This window comes from Arvicola amphibius, chromosome 13, assembly GCF_903992535.2.
Source record: "Arvicola amphibius chromosome 13, mArvAmp1.2, whole genome shotgun sequence".
NCBI classification, from domain to species: domain Eukaryota; kingdom Metazoa; phylum Chordata; class Mammalia; order Rodentia; family Cricetidae; genus Arvicola; species Arvicola amphibius.
In genome coordinates, this window is record NC_052059.1 from 28,883,862 (window position 1) to 28,905,903 (window position 22,042).

The window sequence follows — 22,042 nt, forward strand, 5'->3', positions numbered from 1 at the left end:
ACAAAGGTGAGCATGTTGATGTACTGTCATGCATTTTTGTACTTCTTTCCAAACTTGCTAAAGGTCAGACACAAAAACACATGTTTCCCTTTCCAAATATATAGTAAATGGAAGAAGTTGAGGACCAATGATTCAGTAAAGTTTAAAAATACAAATTATTTAAAAAGAATTAGTGAAGTGAGAAAAAAACATTTTTGATAAAAGGAAAAACATTTTGATAAACAGGTGAATTCAATGTAGTCATAAAATCTCTAATTATCAAAATCACATAGACATAAATATTCATAAAATAATGTGAAATAAAAACATTAATGGAAGCTGAAACTAGAATTATCTTTGACAAGGTACAGAAAAGAACAAAAGCCAAAGCTTCAGGTTATATACAAGTAGAATTAACTGGAATTTCTACTCTAATTCTCTTATTATTGCTATTAACATTATCATTATTATTGTTATTCCTACTGATGTTTTGCACAATGTGTTGTGCAAAAAAATAAGGTGAATATTTAGAAGTTGTTTAATTTACTGATAGTCATTATTTAATGATTAGCAAACATAGACCAGAACATTAAGCTCATAAATTGATCACATTTGTTCTACATATATGCTCTACATGTGTGTGTGTGTGTGTGTGTGTGTGTGTGTGTGTGTGTGTGTGTGTGTCCCAAATATGTGTAGAAGGCTATAAAGACCTGCTTAAACATTTGGTGACAGATTTTAGTTAATAGCAAAAAAACCCCAAAGTAATCATTTAAGATCAAATTCATAATATTTCAGTCATGGAGCAAAATCTACAAAATGGAAACCAAGAATCCTAATGTGTTTTTAGAAGTGTGTGTGTGGGGGGGGGGGAAGCTGAAATCATCCACAATGAGGTAAATTTACTATAACCTAAAGATCTTTCAATAATACATTTCTGTAAATTCTATTTATATAGCTATATGTACACATGCATAAATGCATGTTATACTGTACTGAAATTTTTGTCAGTGGGACAAATACCTGAAGCAAACAGCTTACAAGGTTGATTTTGGTTTCTTGTATCAGAGGATTCATCCCAAGGTAAGTAGGACCCATAGGTCTAAAACTGAAATGAGATAGACTTGTGAGCAAATAGCGTCTGCTCATGGTGAGCAGGAAGTAGACAAAATCAGATAGGAAGGAGCCCAGAACAAGACAGAGCACCAAGAACACCCCTCCCTTCTAATAGAATTCAGAAAATCCAGAAAGGATCCCAGACAAGAGGAAGAGCCATGATAACCAAGGCACAAGATACAAATTTTATACAGAATGCTGTTCAGCTATCAGAATCGTGTGCATCTACCTATCAAACATGTCAGAAAATTCAGATTTAATAAAATCTTGTTTCAGTTCTGGAAGAAAAAGTATATAAATACATATATGCATGCAATAGCAATTCATGAAAAATAGGCCATAAATTTGAAGAAGAGGGGTAAGGGCATTGTGGGATGGTTTGGGAGGATGACTGTACAGTCAGTGACTATTTTAATGCATGAAATACCTGTGCTAATTATCCAGTGACTGCGTAACAGACAACTGGAGGCAGTGTCTGTGTTTCTAGAACCATTATATTCATTGGAATTCAACTCACAAGAATGCAAGGCAACAGAACTAACTTAAGTTTGATTTTAGCTATAAGAGCTGCCTTCCAGTTTCACTTTCTGGTATCTTCTCTGTGTACAGCTCTCTGTGCAGCCCTGCTTGTTAACCTCCTCTCTTTTTGAGCTGTCTGTAATGGAAAATTCTCTCTGTCAAAGTGTTATATTCTATCACCAAAGGATTCTACATCTTATAAAACATGAATGTAATGCTATCTTATAGCACATACTAAACTTCTTTGTGAAAGTGTAGTCATTTACAGTGCATAGTGTGTGCTTCCCTCCAAAAATACCACCAATTTTTTATGCTTAGTGGCTTGTCCATTTGATGAGGTGCACATTTGAATAACCACAAGATGGTTGAATACACATGCTACGTAACTGATGTTTGGGATTATTGGGTAACCCAGCAAATCTGCATTTCAATGTGTATTTGTTCTTACCTCACAATTGTCTTCACAGAAAACACAGTGAAGCACCTAAGTCTGTATACCTTCCAGAGGAACAATTGTGGAGGGAGAGAAGAGCTTCGGTGTAGCTGAAAGAGAGTTTATATGCCCAAGAAATAAAGGCTCCACACAGAATGAGATTCAGCAACAAGTTGGGAGCCTGCATGAATACACATTTGCTTGAGATTCAGCTGTTTCAAATCACATCTCTCCTAAGTTTTATGATGTAAATCATATAAATTATGTAGCGCAGTGTGCCAAAACATTTTATGCTTTTTCTTTTTGTCAATGGACCTTAATTTAGACTACGCTAATTTGAGACATGTGAATTATTTAATTATGGAAGATGCCTGTATAATGTGAGGCTCAATTACTGAAAGTAAAATAGCTGCTGTCAAGAGCTATGCTTCCTTCTTACCTCAACAGCCCATGTTTAGCAGGGAGAAACTTCTCTTTACAAAGGAGAAACTTGTAACTTGGTGCTTCCTTGAGCAAGAAAGAGAAAATATATTGCTTTCTGTTTCCTAGAAAATGTGGAGATTTAAAAAAATCCTAGATGAATATATATATATATATATATATACACAAATATATATGCATGTGTATTTATATATATATGCTTATTATGTGAACAATTTGAATTTACATATGCATAGCAATTTAGTTAAATAATACATTGGAGTAGTTGTTGTGGGAGGCTGCTTGTTCCCAGATGCCCAGACCATGAAATAATCACTCAGAAAATATATTATTTGCAATATTGTTTGGCCAATAGCTTAAGCATATTGCTAGCTAGCTCCTGTATCCTAAACTAACCCACCTCCACTAGTCTGTGCATCACTATGAAATCATGGCCTACCTGCAAAGTTTCGGCGGGCTCCAGTGGAGGCATTTGTCCCCAGTGGCGGCTATGTGGCTTCTCTCTCACTCTGTCGTCTTTCTCCCAGCATTCAGTTTAGTTTCCCCACCTAGCTTATTCTGTCTTATCACAAGTCAAATCACCTTCTTTATTCATTATCCAATAAAAGTAACACATATACAGAAGGATTTACCATACCATTTACCATTCTCTGCTTAAATAAAAAGGAAGGTTCTAATTTTAACATAGTAAAATTACATTTAACAAAACATGTATCAAGCAAGAATTACAGCTATAATATTTATATCTCTTTAACTTTTATCGTAACTAAGGAAAGCTATGATTATAACTATTCTTCAACCTCATCAAAGACTCCAGAAGGATATACTATTACCTATGTAAACAGGAAGTACATTGTAAGCAACTTCCAAAACTCTAGAAATGATAGAGACATCTTGTTGCCTGGACAGTCACCTAAATTTCTTCTGTAACATTGCAGGCAACCATCTTCAGCCTACTGGCCCATAGTATTTGATACACTTTTCCATGAAGCAGGAAATCCAAAGATCTGAAGTACTAAACTGAAAGCTATAGTATATATGCAGAGGACCTAGTGCAGACCCATGAAGCCCTGTACACACTGCTTCAGACTCTGGGCATTCATACACCTTTCAGCTGTCTCCTTGGTGTCCCCCATCCCGTCTGTTTTCCCCTCTCCTTCCACCTCCTTTTCTGAAGGGCTTCTTAGCTCTGCATAGAGGGACTTGAAGGGAGCACCTCATTTAGAGGTATGTGTTTCAAGGTTTCTCTCTCTCTGCATGTCTAACTGTGGATCTCCGCATCTGTTCCCATCTACTATAGGAGGAAGCCTCTGACAATGGCTGAATAAGGCACTCATCTATGAGTCTAGCAGTATCTCATTAGATGACATTGTATTCTCACATGTTTTTAGACCAGTACTCGGTTTTACCCTACGTTTCTGAGCTATCTAGTCTATTCTACTTCTGAGTCACCCAATCAGTGTCAGATATGGATTCATCTCATGTAGTGAATTTTCAATCAAATCATACATCTGGTAGTAATTCCCACGAGGTTTGTGCCACCATTGCCCTAGCATATTTTGCAAGGAAGATATTTTGTAGATCAAAGGGTTTGTGCTTGGGTTAGTGTTTATGTTTCCTTTTCATAGCCTGCAGAATACCTTTCTGTAATATAGACACTAGAACACAGGGGTCAAAGTTATATGGAGGCACCAGCTCTACTTTTCCATGTTCAATGAGTTGTGTAGGTGATGTCTTCAGCAATGGGGTCTTGCTGTCACTTTGTGGGGAACAAGCTATTGTCTTAGTAAGAGGTTGGATTGTTTAGGGAGTTTCATGGGATACTTTGAGCCAATGACTTAACTGGATGAAACCCAGCCCCAGTACGGAAGCTTCCTTTGGTAAAAAGAACTTGATATGGCTAGTTAGTGCCTATCTCTTTCATGATTTGGAAACTTCATTAAGATCACCTTCATACATTCCAGGGAGTCTACACTGTACTAGGCTTTCACACTATTCTTCAAAAGTCCTTAAGTTCTTTTTCTCCTCATTCCCTCCCTCTTCCCACCTGATACTCCTGTTCTTATCTCCCCCAAGCCAGTCTTATCTAGACATAAAATCTAGTCTATTTTCCCTCTCAGCCCCACAAGTTCCTTTCTCTATGCCCAACATCTCTGGAGCTATACACTTTAGCTGGTTATCATTCATTTAAAGGTTAATATCCCCATATAAACAAATACACACCATATTTATATTTCTGTATCTAGGTTACCTCACTCAGCTGATAATTTGTATACTTCCATCCATTTGTATGAAAACTTAATAATGTCATTTTTTAATAGCTGAGTACTGTGTAAAAGCACCACATCTTCTTTATTCTTTCTTCTGGTGAATATATTTAGGTCACTTCCAGTTTCTGATTATTATGAATAGTGCAGCAATGAACATGGCTGAGAAAGTGTTCCTGTGGTAGTATGAAGCATACTTTGAGTATATGCCCCAAAATGATTTAACTGGATCTAAAGGTAGAGAGATATTTATCTTTTTGAAGAATCACCATAGTGATTTCTATAGTAGTATACATGTTTGTACTCCCACCAGCAATGGAAGATATTCCCCTAGTTTACATGACCTCTCCCTTGTATTATTGATCCTAGCTGTTCTGACAGGTGTAAGATGGAATATCAAAGCAGTTTTGATTTGTACTTTTCTGATAGCTAAGGATATAACATTTCTTTAAGTGTTTTTCAACTACGCATATGTCCTTTACAGAGAATTCTCTGCTTAAATTTATACCTTTTTAAAAACTCTGTTATTTATATTTTTATATCAGGTCTATTGAATTTTTTATTAATTTTGGATATTAGTCATCTATTTGATGTTGTGTTGGTAAAAATTTTTCCCATTTCTTTGGCTGTAGCTTTGTGCATAAGATGGTTTCCATTTCCATTCATAAGCTTTTCAGTTTCGTGAGGTACCATTTATTAATTGTTGATCTTGGTGGCTGAGTTATCAGTGTACTGCTTTAATATATTACCTTAGAGTTGATCTATTGGAGGTCTTTTATAGGAACAATTTTTGTTGATTTAGATTTTTAATTTTATTAAATACGCTATAACTTTAAGTTTTTTGTGTAGCTATTTTTTTCTTTTTTGAAAAGCAGTCATTTTCAATCTAGTTGTCCAGTGACTCTGGAAATACCAACCCCTTCTAGCTCTGAAATTTAATGGTTTGCTACTTTGATTTCTGGGTTTTGTTTGTTTGCTTACTTTGTTTTTAGTTGTTTTGACTGTTTCTATAACCCTGAGTATAAACTTAAGACTTTATTATGGATTTTCTGAACCCTTTCCTTTGACTAGACATGTATGGTCACATCCATTTTCTCTCATATAAACATTTGTATCTAAATAATGAATAATGAAGATTTTCATGTTCTTGCTGCCCAAAGTGGAAAAGATAGGGGTAAAAGAAAGAACATGAGCACACTGGCACGCCATCTCCTGACTTGCATCACCCAGTGGACAAAAGGATAACAAAACACAAAGAACTGAAATTGTTTCTCCCTTTTTGGTCTGTGTTTGATCAATAATAACCCCAGACCCTGGGAGTTGCCATTCATTACTGACTTCTACGTTTTCTGATAACTATATGAGAGTATGCTAGATATATCCTCACAATTGCCTGTTATATATTGGAGCAACAGGAGACTGCTTTTGTTATAGTATTAGGAGCTGAATTGACTTAAACTATTCACAGCTTCTTCAGGAAATTTCAAGGCTTTAATAGACTCTCAATGTCCAAAGTAATTATATCAAATGGATTCTGCCATTGCAATTTTCAAGGTATAGAGATTCTTCCCGAGATCTTCCTAGTCTGCCATTTCTTTAGTATTTTGATCAATGCATTTAGATACTTTATTTACAATAAACATTTAAATTTTCTTTAAGAGTAACTCACTAGTGTAGATAATTATTTTTTCATAAAAATTTTAAGCCTGATTTTGTGGTTATATGAACGTATTTTATTATAGAAAGTTTGTACTTAAAAAGAAGAAAATTATGTGATACTCTTCATCTTTAACATCGCCTTCATCAAGAATTATGGCCACAGTCAAAGATGTCTGCAGAAATTAACTGAAAATCTAAACCCAGATGAAAAATAATTTTCAGTCAATAGTCATATTCTAAATTTGTTTTCTTCTAGTACTTACAGACAAACATTTATAACTACTGTCTGTTTATCACAGATACTCCTTATTTTTAAAATCAGTCTCATAGTCGACACAGATGGCCCTTGTTCCATAAAAATCTCTGGACTTTTTCTCCTTCGCTGACCACATAGCCAATATGCCCAAATCACAAAGCCGATACTTAGCAGTTTTTTTCAATTAGTCTGGGGCAACAATAAATCAAAGACTCATTTCTGGAAATGGCAAACTTCACACATACAATGCTATGGAGATCAGACAGACATCTGTTTTATGGAAGAATGAAGTTAATGGGGCTCAGTTATTCATTAGTGCATAGTTTTCATTCATTCTCATGGTCAAAAGCTTAAAAAGTTAACTCTTAATTTTCGTTACTCAAGTAAAGACTCTTGATCGCTTTGAGGATTTGAGTTTAAGCATTGTAATAAATGTTCTGTGACAAAATACTGATAGATCTGTAGAGATAGGCAATGGGCACAACAAAACACTTGAATATTACCTGAACACGGTGGGTACGAAGTTAAAGGGTTTTTTTGTTTGTTTGCTTGTTTGTTTGTTTGTATCTGACACAAGAATGTTTTTGGAGCAATAACACATGCAGCACTGCTCCAAGCATATGTCTGCCTGGGACAATAACAGAATGAAGAACTGACAAACATACAGACACACGGAAAAGCATAATCAGGTGGAGTGTGCTTGCAGATAGAAAAACAGCAACCTGGAAGCTCATCATGTTTATTATATACAGTTAACAAACAAAGTTATTGCATAAAATTGAACAAGGAGGCATGGCTTTTACAAACAAATCATCAAGGAGGCAAGGTTACTACATTCTTCTTAATAAGGCAGCCTGTTTAATTACCTTGGAACAGTCTCTGCAAGAAAGTAGTCTTCAGGCCATGAAAATCAAGCCAGGGAAAAAGCTACATACTTTCAAGTTATGCTCATAGACCAGAAAGAAGGCCCTTCATCCTTTTGATCACCTGTGTGTGTTTGTGATAGGGGTTGGCTTTGTCAATTTCCTGTGAATCCTTGATATGGCCAGGTTGGCTCATGTAAACAACACACACTTATTCAGGATTTCACATTCTGAAGGCCTCCTTCAGTCTTCACAGAACAACATTGGTTTTAGTTATGGTATAAGAATTCTGAAGGCTAGAAACTCTGTCTAAGATGATAAACTTGTGATGTTGTAGGAGTCAATATTGAAGTTTCTATGCAATAAATTTAGGACATAAAACAGTATGATTTTCACTGGGAGAAAGAAACAAGGAAATTAAGAGGCCCATTAACACTAAAGAAAAGAGGAAGATTTATCTATCTCTGAAAACTCTTCTATAAACTTGAGATTTAGGAACTTGTGAAGCCTGATGTTGAAAAGGACATGTGAGGAATTTAAAACAGGAAGAGGAAGAAGAGGCAAAAGATAGCAGGAATTGGTATCTTTAGGATTATGGCAATGGACAAGAATCATATTCAAAAACCATGTAGGATTTATCTTAGGCTTTTCATGAGGCTCCAGGCATACTGAATTCTAAATGTGTACCTGTGGATGCATCATCCATCTTTGGTTGATGGAGAGGCAAGGAGCAAATTACAGATGGGTATGAGAAAAGTTCCTTAAATAGAGTATTCTATAGTTAACATCTGAAAAAGGGAAAGTGAATAGCCATGTGAAGGAGTGACAAGAATACTTTACTAATTTTTTTTTTTACTAAAAATAGATACTTCTCTCATACAATAAATTCAGGCCACAGTTTCCTGTCCCCCCACTCCTCTGAGCTCCACAACATACACTCCTCCTCTCTTCCAAGATCTACTCCCTCTGTCGTCTAATCAGAATAGACTAAGTCTCAATTCCTAATGCAAAGCAAGTAGTTTCTGAAAAGTTTTGCTTAGAAAATTCTTATGAATTCTGACTATAGCAAAGTTACCCATTTCCCTTAAAATTTTGTCTGACTTCAGAAATTAAATATATTCCCATATTACAGAACAATACTCCGGTATGTTTGTACAACATGAAATATGGTACTATTTAAAAACAAATCTGCCAACCCATAATAGAAAATACCCTTTTAAAAAATTTATATTAAGATTTTATCTTTAAAAATATAGAGATTCATCAAAAAATTTTAAATAAGGTATTATTAACACCACCATTATTATACTTAGATATAGACAATCCGAACATTATTGATGGTTTTTGGTCAGAATAATCCTTTTGGGGGCAAAGAATCAGAAGGAAAAGAACACAAGTCCATTTCATGCCTATGCTATTATTTCTAAAGCATTCCCTGTGCCTACAATCACCCAGAACTCAAAGTCCTATTGCTGTCTGTATGTTTTCACCCCACGTGTAGTTAAGTAATTGTTCTGGGCCTTGAGTCTGCTATTGTTACTTTATCATGATCTTAGCAAAAGAAATAGACAATGGAGATACTCTTGTTTTTATTTTTAGTTATTCCTCTCTCATATATTATATCCCAACTGCAAAAGAAACAGACTATATAAATAAACTTTTTTTTCTTTTTTATATATTCATCTGTCATATATTTCATCCCAACTGCATTTTTCCACCCCCTCCTCTTCTTCCAGTCATTCCCTCACCACCCCCCTCTCCCCTATATCTATTCCTCCTCCTTTCCATTCAGGAAAAGGATAGCATCCAAAGGATACCAACCAAACATGGCATATCAAGGGCACCTCCCCTCATATTGAGGCTGCATGAAGCACTCCAATAGGAGGAAAAGAGTCCCAAAGGCAGGCAAAAAAAGAGTAAGAGACAGCCTCACCTCCCACTGTTAGGAGTCCCACAAGAACAAGAAGCTACACAACCATAACATATATGTAGAGGACCTAGGTAGGACATATATAGGGTCCCTAATGACTAAATAAGTCTCTGTGAGTTCCTATGAACCCTGGTTAGTTGATTCTGTGGGCTGTGTTCTGTGAGAGCCTAGACCCCTCTAATTCCTACAATCCTTCCTCCCCCTCTGCTGCAGGATTCCCCAGTTTCCACCTAATGTTTGACTGTGGATCTGCATCTGTTCCTATCAGTTGTGGTATAATACCTCTCAAATGACAACCTAGGCGTCCCTCAACTAAAGAATAAATAAAGAAAATGCTATACCCTTACACAATGGAATATGACACAGTAGATTTTTAAAAATGACATCATGAAATTTGTAGGCAAATTAATGGAACCAGGAAAAAATCATCTTGAGATAACCCAAACCAAAAAAGACAAACATGGTATATATTCACTTATAAGTGGATATTAGCTGTACTGGATAGCCAATTTACAATTCACAGAACCAGAAACTGAGGAAGGCTTAAGGGAGGATACAAGGATCTTCCTGGAAAGAGGAAATAGAATAGATTTTGTGGGCAGATTGAGGATGAATGAGGGTTGGAACAGAAGGGATCAGATGTGTGTGAGAGAGGAAGTAGATATCTGGTGCAGTCTAAACTCACTGGAAGCTATGAGGGTGACCCTAATGAAGACTCCTAGCAATGGAAGATATAGACCCTAAACTGGTCATCTTATGTAACCAGGAAAGAGTAATTGGAGGGACTGGAATCCAACCGAGCCCCAAAACATTCGAACAACAGTTTGCACTGCCTGCAAAGTGTGGAGATAATTGTGGCACAGAACTTGTGAGAGTGGCCAACCAACAACTGTCCCAACCTGAGAGCCACTTTAAAAGAGGGAGCTCACACCAGACAATACCTGGAGGACCAGGAATCAGTGGCTGGCTAGCACAGAGAACTAGGCTAGAGCCAAATACAGACATTCATGGCAGCTGATTCGAGTTGCTCTCCACATTCCTTATAGTTAAGTAGTATTAAGCATGGTCTCAGACTTGACCATGTATCTGATAGACTGTCATTTCTTCAGTGTGGGAGCTGAGTTGCAGAAATAAATTTAAAATGAAAAGAGAATTTTCAGTGTTCATGACTGGGTTGATGATGACAATGCTTACTGCAACCAGCACTAAAGGTGAGAGCAACTTATAGACTGCTTTCTGTTTTGCTTGGTAGAAAGGAATCACGTCTTCCACTAAAGTATGAGCTAATGTGATATAAATATCTACATTTTGAAAAATAAATTGGCGGAATAAAGTGTATACCTTGTTCTTAGTCATTGCTTCTAATATGGATTTAACCTTTTGTGGGATGTTTGATCACACTGTGACAAGATATCTTTGTTTTATGTCCCCTACCTAAGGCACCTTCTGATTAACTTAATAAAGAGCTGAAAGGCCAATAGCAAAAGAGGATAAGAGCAACTTCCAGAGAGAGAGGGGAACTTGAGGGAAGAATCTGAGAGACTGGATTTGTCAGATAGATGTGGAGGAAGTTGTACATATAGTATGGAAGAAAAGTAACAAGTCATTTGACAGAACAAATTATTATAAGTTAATTAATTTAGGTTTTAAGAGCTAGTTGGGAACAAATCTACTCTAAGGTCATGATTTCATATTTAATAAAAAGTCCCTGTGTAATTATTCAGAAACTGATGGTCCAAAAAATACCGTTTACAATAATCTGCAAAGATTTTCAGCTATTCAAAACATTATATCTAGGTACACAGAACATTCACTGTATTATAGCTCAAATCCAATCATTATGTTCTGTAGATCTTTTTCTTAATTGATTATTCTATTTTGTATTATTTGCTTTTGTTGCATTAAAATAATTTATTTATTCTTCACTAAGTATGACATGCCAAGCAAAACAATAAGAACATTTTATTTATTATCTTACTTAATACTAACAAAAAATCTTACAAAATGTATTCAATTTTCTCACTTTCACAGTGAACAAGTTGGAGTTTAGAGAAATGGAGTATCTTGGCTATTATTGCAGATTCATGAGTAGTTGTTCTGGACCTTGAATCTGCTACTTCTACTTTAGCTAGGTATTAATAAAACAAATAAACAATATAGATTATATACTGCTGATTCAAGCTTTGGATCACTTTCAACATTACCTATAGTTAGCTAGAATTAGGTATCTACACAGAAGCATGCTTATGAGGCATTCACTACACAAAAACACAGAATCAACATAAACTAGCCGTTTCTTCTTTTGACAAATTGAGTAACTGGGATGTATTCAGTTTTAAATAAATAATCTGTGCATTAACTTATTATTGTTACAATAGTAACAGTTCTTGACAACTGTACTATTCAAATCAAGTAGAAAAATCAGTATATACAATTGAGAAGATCACAATTTGTACATGTGGCAATTCCTAAAGAATGCTCAACATTTTGTGTGCATTGTTTACAATGTGCAACAGTGTAACAGAATAATGAATAATTTGGAATAAAACCAGATATATTCTAGATAACTTAATGTGACATAAAGTCAAATAATTGTAAATGAGCTCATTGATCACTTCTATGCAAAATGACACAGCTAATGAATTAAAATATATTTTGCTTATAATCATCCTAAAATTATATGAACCACAAAAATTTATTTAATATGTATTTTTCCTTAAAACATTAAAAAGACTCATTGCTATTAAATATCCATAAGCAAATCCCGAAAGTAATCAGTGAGATATAGTCAGTAATATGCAATGCTATTCTCAACTGCTATGATAACTTGTAAGCATTTCCACATGCTGACTTAAATAAGCTAAGAGATCCCAGCATCTTTCAGTCAGCCATATTACAAGATGTGCAAATTATAAAAATTGGGGGGAAACACTGAGGAATGTAAGGCAGATGTCCAATGCTGATAAATAAGCACCTTCTAAGAGTCACGTAATAGAAATTTAAGCAAAACAAAGCATGTGGTGACGTGTGAATCAACTATTTATTTCCAGAAGATTGATTCACAGAAAAATTCCATGTATTTGTATGTACACATAAGTACCTATTGTACTTTCTTAGATTGATTTTTAGACTGATGTATAAGAACATATTTTAACAGAAGAAAAGTGGAGAGACATGTCAGAAAATATAACAGATTGGTGGTAAGTCTACCTTTTCTAAGAATTGACTTTAATGATCATTTTAAGCTTCCACTGAGTATGGACTTTTTCTGTAACTATTACCATCAATAGTGAAATTCCATCAAGTCAGAATCTGCTAAAACATAAATACTGTATTCAAGAACATTAGAATGTCTAAGAAATTGTTATCATTTCTGCACACTCTGGGAATTTCTGATTTATAAATTGGTCTTTTAACACACTAAGCTAATTCAACTATTTCCTATATATCATATTGTTATTGAGTTCATTTATTTTCTAAGCTTGAAGTTCTTAAGATCCACTAAGGTGCAGGCAATAGAATGAAGAAGTAGAATTTTCTGTGTCACCAAGCTGTTAACACATGAAAACAGTAGAATCTGCTCAGGCCTGAAGCATAAAAGTTAATAAAATTATGATAGCACATTATAGTCATTGTGGTAACACATTAAAGAAGTAATCAGCGCTGTCACCATTTTATGGCATAGCCATCTCATGATATGGCTAACAAAACATGTTTTCATATCTCACTTTCATATTTAATACGCATATGCAGTACTTGCAACTTATTATAGTAATTATGAATAATTTTGGATCTCATTGAATATGTCTCACTAATTGAAAATTTATGGAATTAAGGAAAACAGTTTTTAATAGGCTAATCTAACTAACCAGTTAACTAACTAAACCATATCTCAAAACAATTTTATATTTAACTATTCATTAAAAATACTTAAGATCATCCTCTATGTATCAGACACTCAGAGAGCAGAAATAAACAGTGTAATTCCTGATCACACTGAACTAATATTCTGTAGATCAAAACATAAAAATTTGTGCTGACAGTGTCATTTACTAAGCAATACTACACATTGATGGTTGCTAGGAGTACAATGGAAAGAATGCAACTGTTATTAGACTCTCAAATCTGGAATTTTTTCAGATGTGGTTTATTTCTCATGAAGTGATGTCAGATTCCACAGAAAGTTTTGTTGATCTGCAGAGAAAAGTGCAAGAATGTTAGACATAATGGATAATGCTGGCGATACAGCAAAGATTTAGCATCATATGTCCCCAAACTGGATAATAATTTACAGTGAGTTAAGTAGAAATCATGTGTAGAGAAAGACAGGAAAGTAAATATGAGCTATGTTCAGCAAGAATGCTTAAAAATTACTCCTAAACCTAGAAATCATAGTTAAATTTTAAAGCTATTTGTATGTTTATCCAAACATCTTGACTTGATTGTCTAGCAGCAGATCTGGTTTTCAGATGAGAAGGTATCAAATATGCTCCTTCAACATGTGTGTAGATTATAAAAGTAGCCCCAAAGTAAGGATAAATATACAGAAAATGGATTACTGAGGGCATGGGAGTAAATAACTTTCTTTGGAGGAGTGAGAAAGGGACCAGTGATGCACATAAAAGACACAGATTAACTGACGATGAGAGAGAAGAAAAGAAAAGCTGAAAACCACAGTGGTCAAGGCTGATCCAGTTCAAGCCTTTGGAATATTCTGGTGTTGTGATTTATTAATAACAATAGACTGCTGATATTTGGATCTTAGGAGAGAGCTGAGAAAGATATTAAAAGCCACATCATGAAAAGTGGTACATGGTCTAGGTAAAGATTTTTTCCCATTCTATAAACCACCATTTTGTCTTGTTGACTGTGTCCTTTGCTTTACAAAAGCTTCTCAGTTCCAGGAGATCCCATTTATTAAGTGTTGCTCTCAGTGTCTGTGCTACTGGTGTTGTATTTAGGAAGTGGTCTCCCGTGCCAAAGCCTTCAAGTGTATGTTCCACTTTTTCCTCTTTGAAGTTCAGTGTGGTTGGTTTTATGATGTGATCTTTGATCCACTTGGACATGAGTTTTGTACATAGCGATAGATATGAATATATTTTCATTTTCCTACATGTTGGTAATCAGTTATCCCAGAACCATTTGTTGAATAGGCTTTTTTTTTTCAATTTTGTGTTTTTTGCTTCTTTGTCAAAAATCAGTTGTTCATAGGAGAATTAATTGATACCCGGGTTTTTATTTCAATTCCATTGGTCCTCCTGCCTGTTTTTATGCCAATACCAGGCTGTTTTCAGTACTCTAGCTCTGTAGTAGAGTTTGAAGTCAGAGACTGTGATGCCTTCAAAAGTTCCTTTATTGTAGAGGATATTTTGTCTATCCTGGGTTTTTTGCTTTTTCATATGAAGAAATATACATGAATCTAATCTGCATGGAAAGTAGAAAAAGACAATATCTCCTGAGTAAATTGGGAGCATGGGAATCATGGGAGAGGGTAGAAAGGGAGGGAGGAATAAGGGAGGGTTGCAGAGAAATACATATAGCTCAATAAAAACAATAAAAAAGAAAATGCCCTCCAATAAATAAATAGGAAAAAGCCAAAGTGGTATATGGTTGAATAAAACTTGATCAAGTGATAAAATTTGGTTGAATTTATCAGAAGAATGGGATTAGTAAAGTCAGATGTAAGAATAATCTCATATTCCACTCAGAAGAGAAAGCTTTAATCTATGGAAAGAAAATACTATCTTTTTCTTATGGTAAAAAGATGTTCCTTTTTCAAATATAAAGAATTCTCTTTAAAGTCACTCATTAAGTTGCACAGAACGGGATGTTTAAAGAGAAAGTCATTAGAGCTGTCATTATTTTCATCAGAGAGCTTTTTCTTTAATTTGGTGCCAGTGTATTGTATGTTTGTGGTGACTATATGCACACCTGTGCATTTACACCTGCATAACAAGGCCAGAGACTGACTGGGAAGTCTTCCACCTTCACTTTCTACCTTAGCTTTTGAGACAGGGACTTTCAGAGAACGACAGAGCCTATAATTGTCTAGACTGGCTAGCCTGTTAACTTCAGGGATATATCTGTATTCTCCCTTCATGAAGCTCCTGTTTTTTTTTTTTTTTACAGAGATGCTAATGATCTGAACTAACATCTTTACGCTTGCATGCCATGCACTTTATCACCTGAGTTCTCATCTCAGTTCTTTATCTGACTTTAGATGCAATCCTTACATCATGTCCACAGCAGACTTATTTGAAGCTAATATCAGGATTTCCTATGTGCAGAATTCTTCCAACAATGAGAAATAGTCCCTGAAAGATGTGTGTGTAGTCATTCAGTTTTTTGTTTTAAATTAGATATCTAATTGTAATTTATTAAGATCACTGTATTTTTTTTCTATTGAACTTCATCCTTTGTTAGGTAGCATAGGATTCCCTTGAAGAATTGGGATCTATCTAGCTAAGAGGCAGTGGAAATGGTAATGTAGGTTGAGGTTACTGGAAAATATTTATATAAAAAGTTCAATTTTATGCACATCCAGACAATTGCTACCTGGTTCAACGTAGGGGTGACTTCTAGAAACACCCTATTCACTTAATAACCTATAATGCTGTTAAAGGGAGATTACTGTATAGATGACACAGGCAGGCTCCTTGACTAATCAAAATGTCACTTGAGATAAGACATGGCTTGTAATATTCTCTTAAATCACACATATTAAAGAAGCATCATTAAAGATTTCTCTGTTTTGGAAAACAATTCTTGAAACTGCACGGCATTTTCAACCATGAACTATGAAACTAAAATAAACTATTATGAACTATCTAAAATAAATATATGTTGATCAAAAAAGACTTAATTTTTTTTCTTTCTCACTATAGAAAAGGGCATAAGAAAACATTCATAGTGTGAAGAGTTGACTACAGTGTGCAAGAAAGTTTAGGAGGAAGGTGTGTGAAGTATTATGCAACTAACTGAGTAAGCGCTATGCTGATTCTCTATATTCTTGCAGTGTTAATGTATAGAGAGTTTTAAATATAATGGTAATCATAACTCCTTTTCTCATTCTACACACATGCAAACTTTACATGTGATTATTTACATATAATTTTACGTGGATTTTTAAAGTGTTTCCTCCCACACTTTGTGAAATCAATTGCCATAAAAGCTAGATTTTCCTGTTCACTATTGTGGGGAAAGAAAACATCTATAAAATACTTATTGTTATATCACTACACAATTGTTGAAAAGACTGGAAAAAATATGATTAAACCGTATTCACAGATTTCTAGTTTCTTGACTTATAGTCTAATATTATAGTCTAATGTCTTTAAATGATTCTTAATACATCACCTAATGTCATGAGGAAAGCAATATTTTAAAGGTATTAGTGTCATAAAACAAAATTAACATTGAATTTTGAGTGTTAGAATCTATGATCACTTATTTAAAGCCGTATTTGTCAATTTTATTTTGAATAATTATCATCTAAGCCTCAGATTAAATATACACTTAAGCAGTGAAATATGCATTATCCCTCCATTATGGCTTAAACTGGGAAATATTCTATATTTAAATATTTTTTAAAGAATCATTACCGATATAAAATGGTTTCAAAAGTAATGTATTTTTTGTTTTATTCTGGAAGGATTTCATGCTATGTATGAGAGCAGATTCACTTTTAGGTGTCTTAGAAGAGTAGAAGGAACAAAATGTCCATAAAAATGATCATTCTGATACTTGGACTACAATCCTGAAAGATACTGATATTTAGAAATGAATAAGAGAAAAAAAAGCAATTTTCTAAAATGTCAATTGTCCAGCTTGTGCTAGCCTGAAATCTTTCAGAATTACAAAATTGGCAGACAGTATGAGAGGTTTCACTGTCCTAGCAGAGCAGAGAAAATGATTTCTTCATTATATTTGTCTATTATCCCTTCACTTCATTATACTGTTACATCTTAGACTTAATTTTTTGAACTATATTTATAATTTTAAAAGTCTCCTTAACTCTACTATGAAAGTTGATACTCCTTCAATGAAGATCACAGTTGGTATATGATTTTTTTTAAATTTAGAAATATTTGTCAGATTACTTCCCCAGAAGCATTCTTATTTTAGGAATCAAGCATGCAGGAACAATTCCCTTAAAACACTTCAATGTGAAAGCATGTATGATGTCCAACTAACTACATCTTATAGGACCCAGCCATGCACTTTTCACAAAATAAATATATATATAAAAGTTAACAGAAAATATGGACAGTAGTTGATCATATGCCTGTAAAGGTACATCTATTTAACCACTGTAAAAGCACTTCTCAACAACCCTACAACAAAGCAGATTAGTAATGGAAACAGAAAATACCCTGAATTAAAGTTTTTATGTGATAGAAAAGTCTTAAAAATTGAATATCTACACACCCAGAGAAAGGGGTTTATTTTTCTCTTTAGGTTTGATGTAGAATGGAGTTGCATAAAACCGAAAGCCTACTGATGATAGACAGAAGGAAGAACATCTTTAATTCATCCTAATCTTGGGCCAAGAAACCTCTGAAATGAGGATTTTCAAGGGAGTGAAGAGAGGAGAAAATTGAGATTTCAAGGGTTTGCAGCTTGTACTGCCAACCTTGACAAGCTACATATTACATATTGTGCAGGTTATGTTTATGAATATATATATATATATATATATATATATATAGAGAGAGAGAGAGAGAGAGAGAGAATGTATGTAATAGAAATTAATGAGAAAAGAAGCCATGAATTTTAATCAGCGTAAGGAGAAGTATGTGGAAGGATCTGGAGGAAGGAAAGAGAAAGGAGAAATGATGTAATTATATTACAATTTCAATAAGGAACACAGTCAGTGTCATGGTTAGGGTTCGTATTGCTATGATAAACACCATGAGAAAAGGACTTGTGAAAGAAGGGTTTATTTTACCATGCATATTTAGGTAAAAATCTATCCCTGAGGTAAGTCAGGCAGGGATTTGAGTAGAGTAGGTACCTGGAGGCAGGAACCAATGCAGAGGCTATGGAGAAGTATCGCGTGCTGGTTTTCACTCATGGCTCATTCAGCCTGCTTTCTTATAATACCCAGAACCACCAGCCCAGGATTGCATCACCTACAATGAGCTGGAGTCTCTCAAATCAATCATCAGTCAAGAAAACGAACCACAGCCTTGTTCATGGGCCATCACAAAGGGGGCATTTTCTCATTGGAGGTTTCCTCTTACAAAATGAATCTAGGTTTGTGCCAAGTGATGAAAAAAATCAACAGTGGTTTTTAAGTAACTATTTAGATTTTGCCCAATAAAAATCTTAATTTTTACTACCTTATTTGTGCATGTGCGTGCATGTGCATGTATGTGAATACACACATGCCACAGTGCATCTGGACTTCAGAGACCAACTTGAGAACATAAGTTCTCCCCTTCCACCAGTCACATGGATCAAGCTCAGACTATTAGACATGGTAAAAATCATCTAGATTACTGAGTATTTGCTGGCTTCAAAGCTCAGTATTTTAACCACTGACTTATAAAAGTAGCTATGTAGTTTGTAACATGACGTTTTATGACTTAACCTTCCAAAGTTAATTAATGTTTTAGTTATTATATTTGCAAAACTGAAGTCTTCAAAATTAAGTTTCTCCTGTGGATCAAATACAGTTGTTTTGACTAGGTGATTAATTATGGTTATTGTGCTTCTATACAAGGAACTGCCTGAAGCTTTAGCTAATATTGTCTTCTAAATCTATTGATTAGCAATTTACTTGTCCTGGCAACCAAGCAAGTCAATTTCAATCATTTTTCTGTTGGCTTAAAGGTATTTTCCTTAATAAAATGTATTTAAATTACTTGGATTGGCGATTTTTTTAAGTTTCAGAACATTCAGCATAAAAATACACAGAAAGAAATGAGGTACAGGAAAGAAGTATCTTTCAAAGTCTTCATTGTGTTCTTTGTATCAAGGAAAATAACTCAGCACTTCACAAAGGATGATCTAAATTGGCATCCTGACATTTTAATATAGCTCTGTATTAGGCTGACCCTATCTGTGCACATTGATTGGAACACTGTGCCATGTGTTCTTTATAAATGGCTCAGAATAAATGACCCTGCTGTGCAACAGTCATTACAAGACAATTTGACTAGTGCTTCCAGGTCTTCAGTTGTTGAAAGCAAGAGATTATCCAGAACTAATAACGTCGCAATGACATTCAGTAGATGATGAAAAAAAAAAAGCCAAGGAAAAGGAGAGGTAGAAAAAGAAAAGGAAACAGCTCTGTCGAATCCTCCTCTTCCTAAGTAAATATTGATTGAGAACTCCAAAATAATTTCTTAGGTCATTGCTGTGGAAAATATTACAATGAAGTATCAATGTGTATGTATCTATATTGTAACTGAATTTAGGTTGAGTGCCTAATGAAAAATGCTAAAGGCTGACACACATAAGTGTCCTGGGTCAAATGAGGATCTGGATGAGTGGAGACTGGGAACTTCATAATGTCTGCTTTGTACCAAAACAGTGATGCCTGGAGCCCACAGACAAGCTTGGCCATTAGGCACTGAAAACGTTCAGTAGCTGCATGATGGTGCACACTGTATGCTTGCCAGGAGAAACTGCTGTGTCCTGTTGGATCTGCATGTCACTATATCACTAATGAGAGGCAATGCCCTTCCCTAAATCAAACACTGAAGCAATAAATATTCTTTTCAAAACATCTAAGTGCTTTCATAGCACTGATTTGAGTGCATGGTGAGAAGTGGACTCTAGAAATATGAGACATAAACAAGGATATAAATTGCCTGTATCATTGTCAATGCCCTGATGTTTTCTTGTTTGCAAGGTTTTTTGATGCAATGCATTGAACAGGCTTAATAAAGACGGAAAAGGTCAAATACTAGGAAGGACTAGGAAATGTCTCGAACTGCCTAGTTAATATGGAAGTAGTAAGATACTAACATAAAAAAGCAACTAACTATTTTATTTCATGCACTATATCCTCATCTACAATATATGAAGTGTTCTGCTCTCAGAGCCACTTTTTTTAGAGACGCTAATGCCATTCTTATGCTGAGTGATTTCGGTCAGAACGCTAAATAAGTTGTTCTAAACACAGCTTCTGGGCTGTCCCACTGTTCCTCTATTAATATCAGAGGCTCCGCGGTAGAATGTAGGACTCTTTCTGGGAAGATGTCACGGTAAGGCAATTGCAATGTGTGCCCTGTGCCATGACCACGTTCTTCCTACCTCATGTTTGAACATTAATGGCTTTGGGAACGTTAGCCTATAGTAGCTGTTGACACTGCAAGCTTGAAAGGATAAATCAATCAGATACCTTTTATCTCAAGTGGTAAATCATCTCTACTACCTTCCTGCTCGTTCGTATTCTACAATTCACATACAATCAAGTACTTTCTACTTGAATCCACTTGGGATTTATTGAACCTTTCTTTTTTCCATCACCATAAGAAAAGCTTAAGTACAAGCATCTTTCTTCTGAAATAATGTAATATTCTCCTTACCATTATCCCCATCTCCAATGTCACCCTTTCCAAACGTTTTCTCGTGTAATAAATAAAGCGACCAATTAAAAACATAGAGTCATGTCATTACCCTAAATGGAAACTTTTTTGGGTTTTTTTTCTCACTTTTTTATTGAAAATTTTCATCTCCTCCCCTCCTCCCCCCCACTCCCCTCCCCTCCACCCATACCCCCACTCCCTCCCTCTCCAGGCCAAGGAGCCATCAGGGTTCCCTACTCTATGTTAAGTCCACGGTCCTCCCAACTCCCCCCAGGTACAGGATGGTGAGCAACCAAGCTGACAAGGCCCACACAGAGCCCAACAACGCCGTAGAATCCAAGCCCATCACCATTGTCCTTGGCTTCTCAGTCAGCCTCCACCTTCGTCCACATTCAGAGTCCGGTTTGGTCTCATGTTCCATCAGTTTCTCTGTAGCTTTGGATCCTTTGCTGGAACTCACTCTGTATATAAGGCTGGCCTCAAAACTCACAGAGATTCACCTGCCTCTGCCTCCTGAGTGCTGGGATTAAAGGCGTGTGACACCACTGCACAGCCTAAGTGGAAACTTTTAATAGATTTTCAGTACTCTAAACTTGGGTGAGAATAGTGGAAAATCATTATTTTAATATAACTTATATGTAATACATGTTCACTAACCAACAAAAGCCTTTTTCAGTCCTTAAAAAAAAATTCACAAACACCCTGATCGTCTCTTTAATGTCTTCCTTGGTTTCTGTTGCTAATGTTTCTATTCCTTTCCATCCCTCTTGAAACAGTCACTGAGATTGGTCCCAATATAAATTTACAACTTCTATAATATTTTCTACTAACATGAACGTTTATTGTATATTGATTTATATATTGATTCTACAGTGGTTGTGTGTCACTTTCCTTTCTCATTAGTAAGTTTCTAAAAACCAAAAACAGAGTTTTCTGTCTCTGGGATCTACTCAGAACTAAGCCTTGTACCAAGTATTTTGTAGTAGCTAGCTAGTAAAGGACGAACAAATGAATCACAGTGCTTGGGTTGTTGGAGGGTCGT